Raw genomic sequence first — 20,886 nt, 5'->3', positions numbered from 1 at the left:
GTTTTATAGTTTCAGGTTTTACATTTAGATCTTTAATATGTTAGTTAATTTTTGAATTTAGTGTAATGTTACAGCCTAATTTCATTATTTTGCATTTGGATATTCAGTTTTCCCACACCATTCATTGAAGAGACTATACTTTTCCCACTGTGCATTCTTGGGGCACTTGTCAAAAATAAGTTAACTGCATATGCTTAGGTTTAATTTTTGTTTTTTCTCTATTCCAATGAACTATGTACCTGTTCTTACGCCAGTATTATACTGTCTGAATTACTATAACTTTGAAGTCAATTTTGAAATTAGGCACTGTGATGTTTCCAGCTTATGTTTATTTTGCTCAAGAATGTTTTGGCTGCTCAGGCTCTTTTGTGTTTCCATATAAAGTTTAGAATTTTTTTCTATTTCTGTGAAAAATGCCCTTGAAATTTTAATAGGAATTGTGTTGAATCTGCAGATTGCTTTGGGTAGTATAGATATTTCAACAATATTGGTTCTTCCAATGTGGAAGTTCAGTCAGGGTGGTGGCAAAAGTGTTAAGGGAAAAGTATTAGATGAAGTTATAGAATATAGTTACAAACCTTCTCATAAAGCGGAGAAGTTTGCATAGTTTCAGTAGAAGTTTCAGCTGAAGGCAGCCTATCCCATTTACCTTTAGTTGATAATGAAAAGCAAGTAAGTAGGAAATGTGTGGGAGTTTATCTGAATAACTTGTTTACTCATGTAGTCCTAAAACTAACCTTTAGTCTTTCATGGACTGCATGGCTTTCTCTAGGGGAGGACTACCAGATTTATCACCTGCAAATGGTTTGCTTTAGGCCTAGAAACTGGCCTTTAATCTTTACCCTATAGTGGTGTTGACTCAAAGCCTTTGTCATTTAATGTGTGCTGAATAAAGGCCGGCAAAGCCAGGGAGTCCAGGCCAGCAGTTGCTATCTCTTTACGGCACTCTCCTTGAGTATTTGTGAGTGGCCATAAACATTCCTAGCCTGCTGGTTCACTGTATTCTGTGTTTGAGTGAATGTATTCATCCATCGTGCAGCTGGGGTCTGACCCCAGCATTCCAATTCATGAATATGGGATATCTTTTCATTTATTTGTGTTTATTTCATCAATGTCAGTGTGTAGATCTTTCACCTCTTTGGTTAAAATGTATTGTGAATTATTATATTTTATTTTGTATGTATTGCCAATAGGATTGTATTCTTGACTTGATTTTTGAATTGTTGATGTATGGAGATTCTACTGATTTTTGTATGTTGACATTGTATACTGAAATTTTACTGAATTTATTTATTAGTTCTACAGTTTTGGTGGAGTCTTTAGAGTTTCTACATGTAAAATCATGTCCTCTGCAAACAGAGATAATTCCACATCTTCCTTTTCAGTGTGGATGCCTTCTATTTATTTCTGTTTCATAATTATTCTGTCTAGGATTTCCAGTACTATGATGAATATAAGTGGTGAGAATGTATATGATTGTTTTGTTCTTGATCTTAGAAGAAAAGCTCTCAACTTTCCACCATTCAGTATAATGTTAGTTGTGAGCTTTCATTATGTTGAGGTATATTCCTTCTCTTCCTAATATGAGGAGAGTTTTTAATTATTAAATTATGTTGAGTTTTGTAAAACACTTTCTCTGCCTCCACTGTGGTAATCATATGCTTTTTCTCCCCTTCATTCTGTAAGATTTTCTTTTATAGACTATTTTTATTATTAATTCAAATTCTTTACTTGTGATTGGTGTGAAAATTATTTTATTTCTTCATGACATGATATGGGTAGATTGTTTCTAGAATTTTTTAATGTTGTGTAAATTATCTAGCTTTTTGTCATATAATTGTTCATGTTTCTTTTGATCCTTTGTACATCTGTGGCATCAGTTATAATACGTCTTCTTTCATACATGATTTTATTTGAATCTTTTCTCTTTTTTCTTGGTCTAACTAAATGTTTGTTGATTTTGTTTATCTTTCCCAAATAATAATTATTCTATTGATTTTTGCTATTGTCTGTTGTTTCCTAGTCTATTTATAATATGGAAATGTACTTCTTAGGATCAGTTTTTTGCTGTTTAGTAAAAGAAAATACCTAGAAAAATTTAGCTTAATAGGTACAGAATTAATGCCAAATTGTATTACTGGTTAACAATGTTTTAACATCAAACATCATTCTGTCTTATGCAACATCTGTAAACACATAACTTAGCACATAAGCAGTTACAGTTTTCTTAAGTTATTCCAATTTATGAGGGATAAATAATTATAACACAATGACCCTAGAAATCCTCTTATTTGTAAACATTAGAAAATAACAATTTGACACAAAGGCAGGAATCCTATAGAAATAATTTTTATTAGTTCAGATTATAGGCACATAATGTAACTAAGAACTGAAAGAAAATCAAAAATTTGTTATTCATTATTATGGAAGATATTCAGCTAATCAATAATAAGAAAGAGGTTATTGCATATTATCGCCTGCAAAGGTATTTTATATTGAGTAGCTTTTGATAACTATGAAATAATGAAAACATACAATTTATGTGCAGAAGTGACAAAATAGAAGGTAATATGACTGTAGCAAATAAATATGAATATTTTTCTGTGCCCCGCAAAATAAAAGACCAAGGAAAAGCCTGAGGATAATATATTTTGTCCTTTGGTGTATACTTTTCAGCTCACTATATTAATTCTAGAGAAATGATGATAGAAAATATAGATGATTAAGCTTTTTTTAAAAAAAATAAAGACCACTATAATACATATTAAATCTTAACTAGATAGGCAACTATCTTAGAGCAAATAGCTAAAATATTTTGTAAGCTATTGCTTTGTAATATCTGACCAAATTTTTTAAATCTCAGAAATGATGTATTAGGCAAATAAATCACAATAATTTATTATTATTGTGATAATTATAATATGATGATTAATAACAAACTAATATATAATAATACTATAATAATACTCCTATTTCAGTAGACTTTAAAATAAATAACTTAAAGTTTAAAAATATTTAAAATAGCTAATAAATTTGCCTATAAATGGATTATCCTGTTCATAGCACATCTAATAAAACAGAGTTCTATATTCTTAGCATTATTAGATTAGAATAAATAAAATTTTGCTAATTATATCAATTATATACTATTTGGAAAGTTAAGATGTATGTTTAACTGTTCTTTCATTATATTTTAAAATCTATGATTGCATCTATTTAATGAATGCATAAATATAATTTTTGTTCACCATAGTTAAAATATTTGTATTATAAAAAATTATACTTAAAACGGATTGCGTATTTAATGAGTACAATTATACGTCGAATTAAAAACATTAAATCCAATATTTAAGACCTACATTGTCTAATTAAAAGTGAAAATCGTAATGAGATAACACTATATACCAATTACAACGACTTAAGTTGAAAAGAGTGACCATAGCAAGTGTTGCCAAAGATGTGGAAAAACTGAAGCTCTCACATACCACCAAGAAATATAATATGATATAATCGCTTTGGTTAACAAATTAGCTGCTTCTTAAAACAGTTACATATACCTGCAATATGGTACAGCCATTCATCTCAGTGGTATTTATCTAAAACAATAAATGCATATAGCCACATAAGTCTTGTACATGAATGTTCATAACAGTTTTGTTTAGTTCCAAACTGCAAATTACTCGAATGTTCATTGGCAGATGAATGGACAAACTGTGGCATATCCATATTATTGAATTCAAGTCAGCAATAAAAATTAACTACTAGTGAACTATTTATACACCTTACAATGTATATTTATTTTTATAAGTTTTTTTGAATGAAAGTTATCAGAAAAAATACACAGGTCAGGAACAGTGTCACACAACTATAATTCCAGCACTGTGAGAGGCCAGTGAAGGCAGATTGCTCTGGGGTTCACAGATTTAAGCTGTGGGGTACACGGGTTCAAGATCAACCTGGGCAACATAGCGAAACACCTTCTCTACTAAAGAAAAAAAAAAAAAAAAAAAAAAAAAAAAAAAAAAGACTAGCAGGGCATGGTCATGTGTGTCTGTAGTCCCAGACACTCTGGAGGCTGAGATGGGAGAAACATTGAGCCTGGGAGATTGAGGCTGTAGTGAGCCATGATGGTGTCACTATACTCCAGCCTAGGTGACACATACATACTGTGTGTTTTTATTTGTTAGAAATTCTAATAAATACAAATTAATCTATAGCAATAGAAAGCACATCCGCAGTTTCCTAGGGATGAAGAATGGGTAAGAAAGGGGTAATTAAAAAGGGGAACAAGAAATCTTTTGGGTAGATGACCATTTTCTTAATTGACATGCTGATTTTATGAGTAGATATGTATATCAAGACATATTAAATTATAAACTCCAAATAGGTGCAGTTTACTGTATGTTAATTATAGCTCAATGAAGCTGTTAAAAATCCCTTATTTTCCACATGAATTTTACATATTGCAGTTGTCATAGAGTTTATATCTACAAAGAGGTCTTTTTCAAATTCTTTTTTATTCAGTTGCTAATTCTGTAAATTAAACATATCTCAACATAACATTGGTTTTACCATGTTATAGTAAAACCAAGTAGGTTGCTGATTCAGGATGACTAAGATATCTTGGGCTTCAGAGAGTACACTTTTCTAACAGGAGAATTTCCTTAATCAGGGAGATTTATTATGTCATTATGGCTGTAGATATTCCTAGAACCCATGACCCATAAATATACAAAATATTATCATCCCATGGCCATTCTCTACTGAGGCCATTCCCATATTGCATGTAGTCTATCTATACTCATTCTAAGCAATGGGATAAAAACAATTTAAGGAGTTGTGGTGAGATAACTATTTTTGTCTACTTTAAAGTTTTATATAATAATTTCACCACTATATGTGCAACAAATAGAGCTAGTAGTGTTTGTTGGAATCTAATCTCACAATAGTTTGTGAGATTTATTTTTTTTTATTGATAGCTCATTTATTTTCACTGTTGCATAATATCTCATGTATACTATTCATTTTTTCTTTTTATTGTGATTGGAATTCATATTTCATGTAATTCACCTTTATATATAGTGCTACTTTAAAAATCATTTTACCTGTATTTTAATGAACATATGTACACTTTTCTGTTAGAAATGGAATTGCTCATGTCCAATTCCTTTCTTTTTAGAAAATACAGAAACTTTTGCTCATTCTCATCGTGCCTCTATGTTTATAATCATGTTTCCCACATTGTTTATCTTCTCTTTCTTTCTCTGCCTCCTTAAAAATACATGTATTGACAGATTTTCCAGTTTACTGATTTCTTCCTTCTATGTATTTACAATATAAAATCCATTTATGAAAATTTAATTTCATTTATTAAAATTTAAATACCAACATTTCTATCGGAATATTTTAAAATCAATTTTTGTTTTCTGGCAATATTCCTGCTTTTTTACTTTATATTTCTGTATATATCAATGGTGTTTCCTTGACATACTTACTTTTTTTTTTAATTGAAGGCCAAGAACTATGTAATGACAGATCATTTATATGCCAAATAGTTTACTGGCAAATATTGGACATGATTGCATGGGCTTTATTAGTGAAATATTTTTCTTTAATTCTGTTTGTACTTTCCCTGAGGTTATAATTCTTATTCCTAGAGCATATGTCTTAATTTGAGAGTGTAGAACTTTCATTTCAATACAAACTAGAATGATTTCATAGATAATTCAACTTGTAAGGCTTTGAAATACAACCTATTTTTCTTCAACACTGGACAATTGCTGAAGCCATATGTGTATGTGTCATTTTAAATCTTTTCTTATGAGTTATCTGTTCAGGTTTTTCTCCAGGTTTCCTATCTGTTTTTTAATCTAGCTTCTCACTTTATTTGTGACAGTTTCTTATAATTTAGAGAGATTAACAATTTATTAGTGATGTAGGTTACAAATATTTTACTTCTGTCCTGTTTTTCAGTTCTATTTGACTTTGTAACATTTTGTTTGTACAATGCAGAATTTTTTTCAGTGTTATATTATCAATTTTTAAATTATCTCTGTTTTTACTTTCTTTGCTGCCTTTTGTAATAAAAATAATCTTTTTGTTGAAATATAGTCTAACATCAGAAAATTATAAGGAAAGTTTTAAGTGCCTCTCCATTTTATAGTAATGGATTATACGATGTCCAACCATATTAAACTTTGGACCATGTTTCTATCTTCTTTTCTCTATAGTTTCAGTCCAGAGTTGGCCAAAAGAGTAATTTACATGAGATTAGGAGGGTAGAAGTGAAGCAGCGACCATTATATTTGAAATGTTGTCATGGTTTAATGTGGTAATATAAAGACACAAAGCTGCCTGGTGTTCCAGTTTGTTATCTAGTTCTGTTCTGCACCTAGCTCCTCTTTCTGACAGTTTTACCTGTTGACAAATAGGAGGACCAATAAGAGTCCTAAGCCCACCACCAAATAACATGTTGTGGCCTCATAGTAGTAAAACTTTCATATATACTTTTCACCAGCTCCCTCTCTATGGCCCTTTGGTGGCTGTATGTATTTGACTTCTCAGATGGATTGTTTGTTGATCTCTTGCTCTCTAATCTTCCAAATACCTGTTTTAGTTAACCACTCCTCACCTTTCCCCATGATTGTTTAAGGTCTAGTTCCTTGTAGTAAAATTACTTGTACATAAATCATAATGGTTTTGCCTCCTTGATTGAATTTTGGTTGATACAGTTATTACTTTCAGTAGTAAGATGTTAGTGTTACACAAATTTAAAATATGTCCATTGACATTGGGACCAGGCAGTGTTTGCAGGCTGGAAGCATAGCAAAGATATTATGAGTGGAAGCTGAAATTATGAGTGAATTATGGGAGGATGACAAACAAATTGCTGTTGAAGTCTGGAGAAAAGATGCTTTGTGATATAAAATTGTGAAGTCTACTGTTATGTGGTGGAAGATTGAAAAAATACCCAATAATTTTTTTTTTTTTTTTTTTTTTTTTTTTTACGTTCTGGGGTACATGTGCAGAACTTGCAGGATTGTTGCATAGGTACACACATGCAATGGTGGTTTGCTGCCTCCATCCACCCATCACCTACATCAGGCATTTCTTCCCACTCCCACTATCTCTCCCCTAGACCCCTTCCCCACAACAGACCCCAGTGTGTGATGTTCCCCTCCCTATGTCCATGTGTTCTCATTGTTCATCACCTAACTATGAGTGAGAACATGTGGTGTTGGGTTTTCTGTTTTTGCGTCGGTTTGCTGAGAATGATGGTTTCCAGCTTCATCCATGTCCCTGCAAAGGACATAAACTCATCCTTTTTATGGCTGTATAGTATTCCATGGTGTATATGTGACACATTCTCTTTATCCAGTCTATCATTGATGAGCATTTGAGTTGGTTCCAGGGCTTTGCTATCGTAAATAGTGCCAAAATGGACATATGTTTGCCTGCATCTTTATAATAGAACAATTTATAATCCTTTGGGTATATATGTGTTCCTATTTCTCCACATCCTCTCCAACATCTGTTGTCTCCTGATTTTTTAATGAATGCCATTCTAACTGGTGTGAGATAGTATCTCAATTTGGTTTTGATTTGCATTTCTCTAATGACCAGTGATGATAAGCATTATTTTCACATGTCTGCTGGCTGCAAAAATGTCTTCTTTTGAAAAGTATCTGTTCATATCCTTTGCCCGCTTTTTGATCAGGTTGTTTGTTTCTTCTTGTAAATCTGCTTTAGTTCTTTGTAGAGTCTGGATGTTAGCCCTTTGTCAGATGGGTAGCTTGCGAACATTTTTTTGTCATTCTGTTGATTGCCAGTTCACTCTAATGATTATTTCTTTTGCTGTGAAGAAGCTCTTAAGTTTGATTAGATCCCATATGTCTATTTTGGGTTTTTTTTGCCATTGCTTTTGGTGTTTCAATCATAAAGTTCTTGCCTATGCCTATGTCCTGAATGGTGTTGCCTAGGTTTTCTTCTAGGGTTTTTATGGTGTTAGGTCTCATGTTTAAATCTTTTTTTTTAAATATTGCTAAAGAGATTATCAGGCAGTGTTGAAATGTCATTTACTTATTTTAGCCACCTATTGTTAAGGTATACAGGGAAAGAGTGAACTAAAAAGAAAATATTTCTGTTTCTAAATAGATTTTAGACAAACTATAGAAGATACATGAATTATGTCCATCTAGCCAAATAATTTCAAAGTTAAAAATGAACTTAGGAAAATAATGAAATCCAGGGCATTGTCAGTATCTCACATAACACACTGGTGAAAATTAAATATATAATATACATGCATAAATATATGTTAAATATATATTCATGTTAATATGTTCTCCAGCCAAGACTGTAGAAGCAGACAATATCAGACATTGTTGCTAATAGTGCAAAGTGATGCAAATCTTCTGGAAGTAAATTTGACATTATATTACAAAATTACATTTTCACTTAATTTTGACTGAGCTGCTCCATATCTATGTATTATCTGGAATGTTTTTCAGCAACATGAACATATATCTATCCCCAGTTATTCATTACAGCATTGTACTGTTGAAAAAATATTTGGAACAACACAAATACTCATACATAGAAGAGTAGTCAAATAAAGTATGATAAAGCCATACAATGGAATTATTTGCAACTATAAGACATAATAAAAATGATCCCTACAAACCAACATGAAGTAAAATCCATAATATATGTTTCAGTGCAAAATGGAAAAAGCAAATTAGAAGAGTAACAAAAGCATGTTCCCTTCATTTAACAAAGAGGAAATAGGAGCAACTGCATATATTTACTCATTCAGGAAAATGAACAAAAAGCAAACAAACAAATCAGAAGGAATTAGCAAAAGCTAATAAGTTTGACTATCTGCAGGGTTTGGGTGGGAATGAGTAAATGTAAATAGTAGAGAAAGCATTATGGAGGAGTCATACTCCTCTGAATAAACATTTCTGTAAAGTCCTGACTTTTAGATCCATATCTGATTATTCACATACTGGAAAATATATAAATAAAAATTATCAAACTGTGAATAAAACTCAAAATGGAGCTCCAGGGATAATTAATAAGACTTACTGTATTATAAGCGAAAATCGTAATTACACTTTAGCAGAAGGGGATGGTGATGAAAATAGCATTTTGCTATATAATCTAAAGCTATAGACAAACATATGAACATTGTACTTTGGTTAGTGAATTTGTTTTATTTAGAGATGTTGGTTAGCATTTCTGAAGCTAAATATACATATTGCAGTAATGAGCAATTAAGTAAATATACTGTGGATAATGAAAGCTAGATCTCTCAATGTCAGGAAAATACATTAAATAGAAAAGGAGAAAGGATAGAATGAATCTTGTGATGCTGGATTAGAATCAGAGAAAACAGATGAATAGATACAGAAACAGATAGAAATAGATATAGATTTGGGCATTTATTTGTGGATATGTGTGTGTGTGTGTGTAAATATATATTATGGACAAAGGGATAGTTATCTATTTGTTCAGTTCTGTCCTCTGAGAGCCAGAAAACAATGAATTCCCTGCAATAGCATGTTTAGAAGATATTGGTTTTCAAATATCACTATCCAATTTTTAAAAAAGGATTTTATTAGATAAATAGCTGATACCAGGACTGAGGCAAGCAATGTACAAGATAAGACTGGAATGCTTGTGGAGTCATAAAGCAACAACAATCAACAAAAAAACACAAAAAAGTTAGGGTGATGTCAGAAGAAATTGGAAGAAAACAGCAACAAATGATCTGCCAATTGGCCTTTATGGGACATTTTGAGAAACGATATTAATAATAGTAGTAAAGAAATAGATCTGTAAAAAATAAGTATTTGTGATCTGATTTTAGCAAAAATAAACAGTAAAATATATAAATAAATGCAGTTACATGGAAAGCCCTTCTTTAGCAGAACTCCAACTAATAAATGTAGGTTAAATGATGTAACGCAATACTACCATTGCTATACCCTAGTAGAATGTTACAGTAGGTAGCTAGTCAGACATAAACAGAGCAGAAGAACCCTACCCCCAGACTTGCAACCAGGAGTGTCAGGGACCATCGGGTGATGATCAGGAAATTAATAATTAGTTGCAGCCAGCTCCAGGGAAAGACAACTTCTTTACAAAGAGAAAAAACCTGACTGATGATCAGTACTTCTTGATAAGATTTCAGGAACTGGCTGAGTAAGCTCATGCTAAGAGGAAAATGGCAGAGTTTAACTGGTATATGATCTCCTGGGGACAAGCGGCTCTTAAGGAAAGAAGCCTCAAGTGAGCATGTGTACAAGTCCGGTGCTCACATTGCTCACTCTCCCCTCCCAGATGCTGTCAGGCCACTGCATGTGTGAACAGCTGACCCCAAGGGAAGAACCAGGAGTGAAGGGACATAAGAACCTAGAAGTATGCCAACATATTAAAATCCCAAGTCAAAGGGTCAAATCACCCATTTGTCTAACAAGTTTCCTGCTTGGCCATCTTCCAAGTGTATTTTCCTTTCTTTCATTTCTGCTCTAAAGATTTTTAATAAGCTTTCACTCATGCTCTAAAATTTGCCTCAGTCTTTTTTCTGCCTTATGCTCCTCTCTTCAATTTTTTCTTCTGAGGAGGCCAGAATTGAGGTTGCTGCAGACCCGTATATATTCGTAGCCGGTGACAGGACGCTTGCGGGTAACATGGCCTCTGGCTTCCCACACAAGGAGAAATCCCAGAAAGAGAAAAGCAGAAATTTCAATGACTTTGATTATCCACCTGTTATGGTCTGAATGTTTTTGGCCTGAACATTTCTTTGTTCAAATCGAAACACCAAGGTGATGGTATTAGAAAGTGTCGTCCTTGGAAAATGATTAGGTCGTGAAGCCGCTGCCCTAGTGAATGGGATTAATGTCTTTATAAAAGAGACCCCAAAGAGCTGCCTTGCTCTTTTGCTGTGTGAGAACACATAGAAAGAAGCGTACCTGAAGCAAAAAGTGAGCTCTTACCAGGCATAATCTGCTGGCTTTCCAGGAGAAAAACTGGGACTCCTGGAATTCCCAGACACCGGAACTGTAGGGGGGGAAAATCCATTGTTTCTAAATGACCCAGTCCATGGCATCTTGCTATAGCAACAGGAACAGAGTAAGACACTTCACTTTGTATTCACCCTCAAGCAATTGGACAACATTTCACATAAGTGACCCACAAAGTATTCTCAGCAAACTGACAGAAGAGCAGAAGACCAAACACCGCATGTTCTCACTAATAGGCCGGTGTTGAACAATGAGAACACATGGACACAGGGAGGGGAGCACTAGACATTGGGGTCAGTTGGGGGGAAATAGGGGAGGGACGGTGGGGGGTGGGGAGTTGGGGAGAGATAGCAAGGGGAGAGATGCCAGATGTAGGTGATGGGGAGGAAGGCAGCAAATCACACTGCCACGTGTGTACCTATGCAACAATCTTGCATGTTCTTCACATGTACCCCAAAACCTAAAATGCAATAAAATAAATAAATTGGGAAAAAAAAAAGTGACCCACAAAGTAGAACCAGTGCTCAATGGAGAGGGAATTAAGCTCCACCTCTTAAAAAAAGAAATAACGATGAATATGTGGGTGTATTTTTAAATCAATGATTTATTTTACAATTATTTTACATTTTCAGAACATTTTCAGAGTTCTCATATATCCTTGAACTATTTCCTCCTTTATATCTTGGAACATAATGAATTTTTCTTTTTAGTTCATTTTATTCTGTATTTTTATCTAAAAAAATATCCCAATTGAAAAAAAATATGGTTAAACATTCTTAATTCCACTTTTAGATATAAATCCAAAGAAAATGAAATTAATATTTCAAAGAGTTAGCTGCACTGCCAAGTTCATTGCAGAATTGCCAAGATATATACTATATATATGTGTGTGTGTATAGGAATGCTTGTGATTTTTGCACTTTGATTTTGTATCCTGAGATTTTGTACACAAAAGCCAAGATATATTCCATATTTGTGTACAAAAGAAGGAGATTCTACCATTTGTGACAAGATGGATGAAACTAGAGGAGATTATTCTAAATAAAAGAAGCCAGACAAAGAAAAATAAACACTGTATGATCTCACTTACATTTGATATCTTAAAACACTGAACTCATAGAAGCAGAGACTAGAATGTTGGTCACCAGTGGCTGGGAGATAGATGGAATGGGAAGATGTTGGCCAAAGGGCACAAATTTTTAGTTATAAGATAAATAATTACTGGGAATTTATTGTACACTTGATGTCTATAATTAATAATGCAGTAGTGTTTACTTATGATTTGATGAAAGGTCAGATTTTAAGTGTCTTCATCTCACACACATATAAGTATGGACAGTGATTACTGTACTTATTAATTAGGTTGTGGTCATCATAGAAAAATATAGACATATATCAAACCATCAATTGTACACTTTGAATGTATATACAATATTTATTGGTCAATTGTATCTCAACCTGGAGAAAAAAAAAAACAGAGAAAGTCTAATGTATATAACAATATTAATTAAAATATTGTTAATTGTATATTGGGATGTACTGTGGATAAAATAAAGCATTCAACAAATGCTTTATTTATTGAATGAGTTGATCAGCAAAACATATATTTTTAATAAAAAATAAAATGCCATTCCTTAAATATTTTTGAGTCAATCCCAGAAGTACTTATCATAATACATGCGTTTTTAAAGAATAACTATATGACAAAAAATTAATTAATTATAAGAGAAAAAGAATGAAAATGTGAAATGATGTTTTATTGGCTCAAATTAAAAATAATGTATAACACTAAAGAGTAGATAAGTTCTTTCTGCTATTACAACACTGGAAACTCTAGTAGGATTACCAAGTTCAAACCAAAGGCAGTGGCTTTAGTAAACATGGCACTTATAAAGACTGCAATTGCCTATTACACACCAGTAGGTGGCCAAATGGGCAGATATGTTGAACTTGTACAGTTTTAGAAGGTGAACCACCTGAGACCTTGCTTGACAAGAGATTAAACTATGAAGTCAGGGATTTTAGTGCATAGAAATCTAGCTCACCAATTAATTTCATTACCATTTTTATTGTTACACATACTTTTGATTATTCTTGCCCAAGCTGGGGACACTGAAGAAACAAGTATTTTAAATCATGAGACAATATTGTGGTTATTTTCTAACATGTACAACTGCATATGGAGTGGAAGATGTTCTCTCTTTCTCTTTTTTTTTTTTTTTTTTTTTTTTTTTGAGGCAGGGTCTTATTTCATTGCCCTAGTTGTAGCGCCAGCCCTGACGTTCCAGACTCATGTGACCCTCCTACCTCAGCCTCCCTACCACAGGTGTATACAACCACAGCAGATTAACTTTTTTAAAAAGTTTATTAGAGACAGAGCCTCATTATGTTGCCCAGGCTAGTAGTGTTCTCTTTACCTGTCTAGACTTTATTATTTAATTTAAACATGAGAGTCTAAAATTAAAAAATATATATATTTTTTAAATACTGAAACTCTCTTTTTATCTCTCTCTTTTTTTCTAATTACAGTCAGATCACGCCTCCCCTTTTACAGGTAACATTGCTTGAAGGAAGACAGAACTATGCTACTCAGGGATCATGACGAACAGATCATATGGCTACATTACAGTTGAACATTCCCAAAATCTTTATCTCTGACTAAGAAGATCCAAGTTCCTAACTGAGATTTTGGTTTCTGCCCTTTTTTTACCTTCGTCTTAGGATATAACTAAACACAATACAAACTCACTTTTCTTCCCACAAAAGAGTTCTAATACCGAGTCAGTAAAAAGAAAAATTTTCACCGTGGGCTCATTTGCTGATTTGAATGTTAGTGTAAGGAATGAAAGAATGTTAGAATTAGAATTCCAAATTGAAAATTTACATAAGGTTATTTATATATCATGCATGGATTACTAAGTTAGTTTTCCAAGAATACAAACATAACAAAACATAATGTAATGTAATATTCTTTTTTGGAAATGTCATTGTATTCAAATTGTAAAATAATCATTTTAATTCTCAGTTAATTCATTCAAAAGCACTTTATGTACTTTCTGGCATGGGCACTGGGTCTTCCCTATTTGTATGTAGTATCATATATACTGTTTTGAATGAAATGTACTGACATAATTTAAATGCTATTTTCTCATTGTATCAGTTTCTTTTCTGTGGATCCTTTGAGATGTAAATTTAGCATTTTGATCTATTATTGGACAAGCTTGACCCCTTTATTCAATCAGTATTACTGAAAATAAGTACCTACATAAATTATAGACTTGCTCTTACTTGTTAACATCTTATATAATTAAATTTTTTTTAAAATTTAAACTAGATGAGTTACTTTTTTTAGGTAACTAATCTTCAAACCAAGAAAGGACACAATGTACCAGAATATCTGGGACACATTTAAAGCAGTGTCTAGAGGGAAATTTGTAGCACTAAATGCCAACATGAGAAGAAAGGAAAGATCTAAAATCAACACCCAGTCATCACAACTAAAAGAACTAGAAGAGCAAGATCAAACAAATTCAAAAGCTAGCAGAAGACAAGAAATAACTAAGATCACAGCTGAACTGAAGGAGACAGAGTCACAAAAATCCCTTCAAAAAGGAAATGAATCTAGGAGCTAGTTTTCTGAAAAGATCAACAAAATATATAGACTGCTGGCCAGACTGATAACAAAAAAAAGAGAGAAGAATCGAATAGATGCAATAAAAAATGATAAAGGGGATATCACCACTGATTCCACAGAAATACAAACTACCATCACAGATTACTACAAACAACTCTATACACATGAACCAGTATATTTAGAAAAAATAGATAAATTTCTGGATACTTACACCTTCCCAAGACTAAACCAGGAAGAAGTTGAATCCCTGAATAGATCAATAACAAGATCTGAAATTGAGGCAACAATTAACAGCCTACCAACCAAAAAAACCCCATGTCCAGATGGGTTCACAGCCGAATTCTACCAGATATACAAAGAGAAGCTAGTACCATTCCTTCTGAAACTATTCCAAACAATTCAAAAAGACGGAAATCTCCCTAACTCATTTTTTGAGATCAATATCATCCTGATACCAAAACCTGGCAGAGACACAACTGAAAATGAAAATTTCAGGACAATATCCATGATTAACATTGATGCAAAAATCTTTAATAAAGTACTGGCAAACCAAATGCAACAGCACATCAAAAAGCTTATCTATCATGATCAAGTAGGTTTCATCCTGGGGATGAAAGACAGGTTCAGCATACACAAATCTATAAATGTAGTCCATCATATAAATAGAACCAAAGACAAAAATAACATGATTATATCCATAGATGCAGAGAAGGCCTTTGACAAAATTCAACAGCTCTTTATGCTAAAAACTCTCAATACACTAGGTATTGATGGAGCATATCTCAAAATAATAAAACCTATTTACAACAAACCCACAACAATATCATACTGAATAGGCAAAAATTGGAAGCATTCCCTTTGAAAACTGGCACTAGACAAGGGCGCCCTCTCTGATAATTCCTATTTAACATAGTATTGGAAGTTCTATCCAGAGCAATCAGGCAACAAAAAGAAATAAATGATATTCAATTACGAAAAGAGGAAGTCAAATTGTCTCTATTTGCAGATGACATGATTGTATATTTAGAAGACCCCATTGTCTCAACCCCAAATCTCCTTAAGATGATAAGCAACTTCAGCAAAATCTCAGGATACAAAATCAATGTGTAAAAATCACAAGCATTCCTATACACCAATAATAGACAAATAGAGAGCAAAATTATGAACAAACCCCCATTCACAATTGTTACAAAGATAATAAAATACCTAGAAATACAACTAACAAAGGACATGAAGGACTTCTTCAAGGAGAACTACAAACCACTGCTCAAGGAAATAAGAGAGGACACAAACAGATGGAAAAACATTCTATGTTCATAGTTAGAAAGAATCAATATCATGAATATGGTCATACTGCCCAAGTAATTTATAGATTCAATGCTATCCCCATCAAGTTACCATTGACCTTCAGAGAACTGGAAAACCACCTTAAACTTCATATGGAACGAAAAAAGAGCTGACATAGCCAAGACAATCCTAAACAAAAAGAACAAAGCTGGAGGCATCGTGCTACCTGACTTCAAGTATACTACAAGGCTATAGTAATCAAAACAGCATGGTACTGGTATCAAAACAGACATATAGACCAATGGAACAGAACAGAGGCCTCAGAAGTAATGCCACACATCTACAACCATCTGATCTTTGAGAAACCTGACAAAAACCAAGCAATGGGGAAAGGTTTCTCTGTTTAATGAATGGTGTTGGGAAAACTGGCTAGCCGTGTGCCAAAAACTGAAACTAAACTCCTTCATTACACCTTCTACAAAGTTTACTCCAGATGGATTAAAGATTTGAATGTAAGACCTAACACCATAAAAACCCTAGAAGAAAACCTAGGCAATACCATTCAGGACATAGGCATAGGCAAGGACTTCATAACTAAAACACCAAAAGCATTGGCAACAAAAGCCAAAATAGACAAATGGGATCTAATTAAACTTAAGAGCTTCCGCACAGCAAAAGAAACAATCATTAGAGTGAACTGACAACCAACAGAACAGGAAAAAAATGTCAAGTACCCATCTGACAAAGGATTAATATGCAGAATCTACAAAGACTAAAACAAAATTACAAGAAAAAAAAAAAACCATCAAAAAGTGGGCAAAGGATATGAACAGATACTTTTGAAAAGAAGACATTTATGTGGCCAAAAAAGATTTGAATAAATGTTCATCATCACTGGTCACTTGAGAAATGCGAATCAAAACCACACTGAGCTACCATCTCAAGCCAGTTAGAATGGTGAACATTAAAAAATCTGTAGACAACAGATACTGGAGAGGATGTGGGGAAATAGGAACACTTTTACACTGTTGGTGGGAGTGTAAATTAGTTCAACAATTGTGGAAGACAGTGTGGCAATTCCTCAAGGATCTAGAAATAGAAATAACATTTGATTCAGCAATCCCATTACTGAGTATATACCAAAGGATTTTAAATCGTTCTATTATAAAGACAAATGTACACATTATGTTCATTGCGGCACTGTTTAAAATTGCAAAGACTTGGAAACAACCCAAATGCCCGTCAATGATAGACTGGATAAAGAAAATGTGGCACGTAAACACCCTGGAATACTATGCAGCCATATAAAGGATGAGTTCATGTCCTTTGCAGGGACATGGATGAAGCTGGAAACCATCATTCTCAGCAAACTGACACAAGAACAGAAAACCCAACACCACATGTTCTCACTCATAAGTGGGTGTTGAACAACGAGAACACAAGGACACAGGGAGGGGAACATCACACACTGGTGTCTGTTGGGGGGTAGGGGGCTAGGGGAGGGACAGCTGGGTGTGGGGAGATTGGGGAGGAATAATATTAGGTGAAATACCTAATGTAGGTGATGGGGGATGGAGGCAGCAAACCACCATGGCATGTGTATACCTATGTAACAATCCTGAATGATCTGCACATGTACCCCAGAACTTAAAAAATAATATAAAAAAAGGAAGCATGCACCACACAATATCCCTTGAAGTAACTATTTGCCTTCTTGTATCCAAGAAGCCATCTGTTCTCTTTTATCCAAACAGATGTACCAGTTTCAATCCACCACTCTTTAGTTCTACAGCAGATCTCCCTTGATGGGATCATCAATACAAAAAACTAGTCATTATTCTCCAAAGCCTTCCACTATAGAATTTTTGACTCGTTGCCTTTATTATTAATACATGACTTTAAATTTTTTGAGGACAGAGACCATTTCTGATTGATCATTTTCCTCCAATTGTCTAAAATATTCCAGGTATATGATGAATAGTAATTCAAGATTATGAAATGCCTGGTAACAATTATATATGTCAAAATTTATTTACTATATTTAAAATACAGAAAATAAATTATTCAATTACTGTTAATTAAATAAATTTGAATAATTTCTGCCTTAAAGTTTTACTAAGAGTGTAAGAAAAAAACACAAGCATCAAATGATTTGAGACATGCTTATAATTTTATCTATTCATCTGGGAATGTTCTCCTTAATGAATTACACAATTTTGTTTAATTTTATCATTATACAGAAATAATAGGATAATTTCTAGGCATTTTACACATCTTTAATCACTACTTATTGTGTACCTAGAACATTCTAGGCTCTTGGAATATATATTTATAATATTTATGCTCTACCAAAACATTCCAATCCAATTTATTTTTTCTTTTAGACAGGGACTTGCACTGTTGCCCAGACTGCAATACAGTTGTGTGACCTCAGCTCACCACAACCTCCACCTCCTGTGTTTCAGCAATTCTTCTGCCTCAGCCTCTCGAGTAGCTGGGATTGCAAGCACACAACTACACCAAGCTAATATTTGTACTTTCAGTAGAGCCGGAGTTTCATCCTTTTCGCCAGGCTGCACTGGAACTCCTGACCTCAAGTGATCTACATTCTTTGGACTCCCAAAGTGTTGGGATTACAGGCATGAGTCACCACACCTGGCTCCAACCCAGATTTTTAAGGCTTTCCCAAGGATAGTTTCCTTAAAGCACAAACTATTTTATGTCTGTTGACTAAAATTCTTTTATGAATTTCTCCAGTTTTCAGAATAAAATATTATATTTTAGTTTTATTTTCAGAAGAAGCAAGATTCTTGCTGTAATTGTGCCTGTTTAAGCTTCAGTCTCTTCTTGTTAGTCACGTAAATACGCCTGTATGCTTTGGTCAATCTGGAAATTCCCTTACACCTTTTCATACTGTATTACCCTCGACTTGTAATGCACTCCTGCTGAAGTAAACTCTCCTCGCCTGCTACATATCACACCTGTATAACTCTCCTACTTATGTAAAGAATATTTTGCTTTCCTAACCTTCCTTTGTAACACAATCTTATGGTTAGTATAGAATTTATCAAGTTGAATTGAATTTGTCTTTCTTTTTATGAGTCCACCCTAATATGGTGAATGGAGGAAATTGAATGCATATTTCTAGTTTTACTTTTGTTCATTTCTGTGTTTCTGCTCCTAGAACATGTCAATTAGATTAAATTTACCATTTATCTACTAAAATACTTAAGCATTAAGAGAAATTTTGACTTTGCCTTACAATTCACATTTTTGAAATTGTTCCACATTCAAATGAATTTCATAATTCTCTCAACAATTCTTACATCTAAGTGCTACTCATTCTAGGCCTCAATAGATCCACATGCATTTCAGATAAAATACATGTAATATTATTCTTTTTCCTACACAGAAGATTGAATCTTGCAATCACTTTTGAAAAAGGAAAAAAAATAAGTTGGGTGAATAAAAGTATGTTATTTAAATATCAATAAGCAGAAATAACTTTCTCTTTTAGTCTTTTCTTTATAAGATTTTATTGCATTAAATATCAAAAATCACTAGTTACAGTCAAAATTTAAATATGAATCGATTGTGTCTTAAGAAAAATGTTCATAACACACATATTCAACAGATATTTTTATATAAAACTCTTCCTGTAAAGTATTCATTAATTGCAAATATACTTTTAGATTTTTTACCATATTCTACACTATAAATTCAAGCACACCTAACTGGTTTTAAGGTACAAAATGGTCTTTCAATTTAAAATGCCATATCTAAAGTTTTCATTATCATTGTAGTAGCAGAAGTTTTGTTTCTGCTCCATGCGAATTTTTTAGAATCTGTCAATTGAACTTATCACAGTAGATCACAAAGCATAATCTTCTCAATTATTGTCTTTATCTCTGAGGCTAAGGACAGGATGTTTCATGTCCCATTAATCCTCTTGTTGAACATTTGTTTTAGGGGTTTATATTCCTGCTTCATGTATTGTTAATTTATTCTCTCTTTTTTTTTTTTGACACTGAAGCTACAGACATTAGGCCTATCATGGCAGTGCTTTGTTTCCTTTTTTTTTTAACACATTGAAAAAGACATACAAAATTTATTTTAAGGTGCATAGCATGGGGAAATCACAGGAGAATGATTACCCAATAACCCAATGGGAAACAGAAGCTTATGCACCCCCTTTCATAGGGAAGAAGGAGATGGGAAGGGAGGCAATTCTTTTGAGGGCCAGCAAATGATTATTAAGATAAGTGAAGGGAGAGAAATTAATTTGTAAATGATTCTTATTGGAATTTGGATGAGAGATGGACATAGTTTTGTTTAAAGGTCCTTCCAGGTGTGGTTGCATTCCTCAGTATGCTTTTTTCTTCTTTGAGACAGGGTCACCCACTGTCACCAAGGCTGGAGTGCAGTGGCACAATCATGTCTCACTCCAGCCTCTACCTCTAGGCTCAAGCAATCCTCCTGACTCAACCTCCTCAGTAGCTGGGACTGCAGGTGCCCATCATCATTCTCAGCGAATTTTGTTTTTGTTCGTTTTATTTTGTTTTGTAGAAAGAGTTTCACCATGTTGTCCAGGGTAGTCTCAAACTTCTGGGCTCATCTGCTCACCTCAAGCCTCCCAAGTGATGGGATTGTCAGAGGTGTTTGAACCAGAGAAACTTTTTTCTTGAACAGGGGATGGGTAAAAAAAGGCTGAGACCTACTGTGCTGCATTTTTAGGAGGTTAGGCATTGCTAGTCACATTATAAGATAGAAGGTCAGCACAAGATACAGTCATAAAGACCCTGCTAATAAAACAGAATGCAATAAAGAAGCCAATCAAAACTCACCAAAACCAAGATGATGATGAAAGTGACCTCTGCTCATCCTCACAACTTATTATTTGCTAGTTATAATATATCACTATGCTAAAAGACACTGCCA

This window comes from Sapajus apella, unplaced genomic scaffold (genome assembly GCF_009761245.1).
Source record: "Sapajus apella isolate SASKATOON/1434 unplaced genomic scaffold, GSC_monkey_1.0 scaffold131, whole genome shotgun sequence".
NCBI lineage: Eukaryota > Metazoa > Chordata > Mammalia > Primates > Cebidae > Sapajus > Sapajus apella.
Note: the sequence above shows the minus strand (reverse complement) of the source record.